The sequence below is a fragment of the Anomaloglossus baeobatrachus genome, chromosome 5 (assembly GCF_048569485.1).
Source record: "Anomaloglossus baeobatrachus isolate aAnoBae1 chromosome 5, aAnoBae1.hap1, whole genome shotgun sequence".
NCBI lineage: Eukaryota > Metazoa > Chordata > Amphibia > Anura > Aromobatidae > Anomaloglossus > Anomaloglossus baeobatrachus.
In genome coordinates, this window is record NC_134357.1 from 392073918 (window position 1) to 392078223 (window position 4306).

The window sequence follows — 4306 nt, forward strand, 5'->3', positions numbered from 1 at the left end:
TGCTAATCTGATCGGTTATCACCTATAAAATTATTATTGAATGGTACCATACATGTCAGAGTTTGTTGAACTCCAGCTCATCATTGTTGTAGACCCCTGCTGTTCAGAACTTGGGTATAGGCGCTGCCACAGCCTGGACAAACAGCTAATAGAGAAGAAGAAAATCTGGCTCCACTAACAGGTTCTTCTTTAGTGGAGTAAACTCAAACCCAGGACATTAGATGACAAGTTAAAACGTTGTTACAAGACCACCCGCATTCATGTAATTTGGCCTGGGTATAAATGCAACCTCATTGGTTATCACTAGTGATGAGTGAGCACTACCATGCTTGGGTGCTTAGTACTTGGAACAAGCAATTGGATGCTCGGATGGGCTCGACTTGTGAACTGAGTATAATGAAAGTCAAAGAGGAACTCGACCATGTTTCAGGAAGATAATCCAGAAAAATGGTCAAGTTCCCCATTGACTTCTATTATATTCAATATTCAGTAATCGAGTCGAGACCCCGTTCATGCGTGCATCTGCTTGTTACAAGTATTCGGCACGTGAACATGGTAGTGCTCGCTCCTCACTAGTTATCACCTATAAAATAATTATTGAATGGTCGCATACATGTCAGAATTAGAGTAGGCATCACTGGGCACCTGGCTATGTGGTCCCCCCCAAAGTACCATCCATGGTCAAACTTCCATGATTATGCTTGAAAACAAATCTGATTCAGGTTCCTACAAAATAATTAGCAGTGGATTAAGTAGGTTTTTATCCTTCAACAGAAGCAAGATTCGTGCGTGTGCCAGCAAAGTGGGTACAGGCCTTAAAATAACATTCTCAGATTGCATATTGGCTTGAAATCAGACATGGAGATTAATGGTGCTGAGCTTGTTGATTTTATAGAGGAGAATTATGAAGGTCACATTAACATTGAGCGTCAGCCAGATACATCCCGAATAAAGTGGGACAGCTGCACTAATAATGGAAAGAATGTTTTTTAATCTTTAGATTAATGCAAAAAAACAAAATGTAGAGATTAAAGATGCACCTCAATGACCTGACAATGACAAAATGGAGGATGCCAAGCCTATCGTACCCAGCAGAGCCAATGCAATCTTCACAGCACTTTCCTATTCAGTTACTATATAGAAGACTGATGATAGTTGATGGCAGACTATGGTTTGATGGTTCACTTGATTGGAGAATGGTGATGGATATTCATGTAGAGGGTTACTAATCCATAGCTGGTATAGGAAGGAGATCATTATCTACACTATTAGCACTGACTGCCCTTCAGTCTTTTATCACAGCATATGATGACATCAATGGCGAAATGTCCTGGCAACATCATAAATCATATCATAAATTGGAGATACAAAAAGTTAACAGGCTGTATGTTAACAGCCAGATTTCTATGAACAGTTTCTCTCCTCCCCATGGAAAACAGGTTGTAAACCACCTGTCCTCTTTTCTCCCCTGGTAACAAGTTACTAGTCCTCTCCCTTTTCAAAAAGCTCCTCCTCAAGAGTAAACTGTTACAACCACCCATCCTTTCCACCATGGCTACCAGGTTAATAACAACTACATGGCTGAGAAGCAAAAAAGTTACGTGTATATGAACAGGAGTAGATCTTGTGGTGACTACCTGGTGGTCCCTGCTGATCCTTCTCCGTATCATCATGATACACTGGAAATGGCCAGAAATGCCCATTCAGATGACTAGTAACTGTAGCTGTAATATGCCGTCCCAGCCAGTAAAGTGCGATACTACTCTGAAAAACTACATTCAGTAGATCACTGTACATTACATACAGTTAGGTCCAGAAATATTTGGACAGTGACACAAGTTTTGTTATTTTAGCTGTTTACAAAAACATGTTCAGAAATACAATTATATATATAATATGGGCTGAAAGTGCACACTCCCAGCTGCAATATGAGAGTTTTCACATCCAAATCAGAGAAAGGGTTTAGGAATCAGAGCTCTGTAATGCATAACCTCCTCTTTTTAAAGGGACCAAAAGTAATTGGACAAGGGACTCTAAGGGCTGCAATTAACTCTGAAGGTGTCTCCCTCGTTAACCTGTAATCAATGAAGTAGTTAAAAGGTCTGGGGTTGATTACAAGTGTGTGGTTTTGCATTTGGAAGCTGTTGCTGTGACCAGACAACATGCGGTCTAAGGAACTCTCAATTGAGGTGAAGCAGAACATCCTGAGGCTGAAAAAAAAGAAAAAATCCATCAGAGAGATAGCAGACATGCTTGGAGTAGCAAAATCAACAGTCGGGTACATTCTGAGAAAAAAGGAATTGACTGGTGAGCTTGGGAACTCAAAAAGGCCTGGGCGTCCACGGATGACAACAGTGGTGGATGATCGCTGCATACTTTCTTTGGTGAAGAAGAACCCGTTCACAACATCAACTGAAGTCCAGAACACTCTCAGTGAAGTAGGTGTATCTGTCTCTAAGTCAACAGTAAAGAGAAGACTCCATGAAAGTAAATACAAAGGGTTCACATCTAGATGCAAACCATTCATCAATTCCAAAAATAGACAGGCCAGAGTTAAATTTGCTGAAAAACACCTCATGAAGCCAGCTCAGTTCTGGAAAAGTATTCTATGGACAGATGAGACAAAGATCAACCTGTACCAGAATGATGGGAAGAAAAAAGTTTGGAGAAGAAAGGGAACGGCACATGATCCAAGGCACACCACATCCTCTGTAAAACATGGTGGAGGCAACGTGATGGCATGGGCATGCATGGATTTCAATGGCACTGGGTTACTTGTGTTTATTGATGACATAACAGCAGACAAGAGTAGCCGGATGAATTCTGAAGTGTAACGGGATATACTTTCAGCCCAGATTCAGCCAAATGTCGCAAAGTTGATCGGACGGCGCTTCATAGTACAGATGGACAATGACCCCAAGCATACAGCCAAAGCTACCCAGGAGTTCATGAGTGCAAAAAAGTGGAACATTCTGCAATGGCCAAGTCAATCACCAGATCTTAACCCAATTGAGCATGCATTTCACTTGCTCAAATCCAGACTTAAGATGGAAAGACCCACAAACAAACAAGACCTGAAGGCTGCGGCTGTAAAGGCCTGGCAAAGCATTAAGAAGGAGGAAACCCAGCGTTTGGTGATGTCCATGGGTTCCAGACTTAAGGCAGTTATTACCTCCAAAGGATTCGCAACAAAATATTGAAAATAAAAATATTTTGTTTGGGTTTGGTTTATTTGTCCAATTACTTTTGACCTCCTAAAATGTGGAGTGTTTGTAAAGAAATGTGTACAATTCCTACAATTTCTATCAGATATTTTTGTTCAAACCTTCAAATTAAACGTTACAATCTGCACTTGAATTCTGTTGTAGAGGTTTCATTTCAAATCCAATGTGGTGGCATGCAGAGCCCAACTCGCGAAAATTGTGTCACTGTCCAAATATTTCTGGACCTAACTGTATGAGCCTTGTACTGATCCTGTCCTGATAATCTACAGTCAGGTTTAGAAATCCACCACTGTGTCATTCTGTCTTAATAATCTACAATCATGAGATCATTGTACACATGCAGGCCCTGACAGAAGTTCTGTTGCTTATCCATGTTATGTAAATAAAAGCTTAACCTGACTTTAAATTCATCCATTGGTTTCATAAATTACTCTTCTAAAAACTGAAACCCTTCCAACATCCCAGAGTTCATCTAGATTATTTGGTTTTGTCTTCCAAGCTTCCTCTTTCATCCTACCCCAAACATGCTCAATGATGTTCATGTCTGGTGACTGGGCTGGCCAGTCGTTAAGCACCTTGATCTTCTTTGCCAGGAGGAACTTTGTTGTAGAGATGGTGTCTTGCTAAATTCTACTAAAAAGGGGGCTGAAAGCCCGTACTTACGAAGCGCTCACTGATATCCTAATCAGGCACGAATACTAATATTCTTTATAGCAAGATACTATTTATTTTAATAGCACATGAATATAATCAATGGTACATAGGCATTTAGAATCTTATAGTCATAGAAACTTATACAATAACAGAAATATGCATCAACATTACCGTTATGTTGTAGCAATCCTTTCACATCGGAGGGAACTCGAGTTAAGATAAGGAATCAACATGGCATGGCATCACAGGAACAGTGCGTACGTACACTTCAATGTCCTGGAAGGTATTTCCCTAACATTAAGCGAGTTCGGTGTATATTTTATAGGAAAATATTGTAGGTTGTGTCTAAATGGTCACCAGCATATGACAGCTGAGTCATGTTCATGTAACTTGACCACAAAATGTTGTAGGTAACGGCAGCTTCCTGC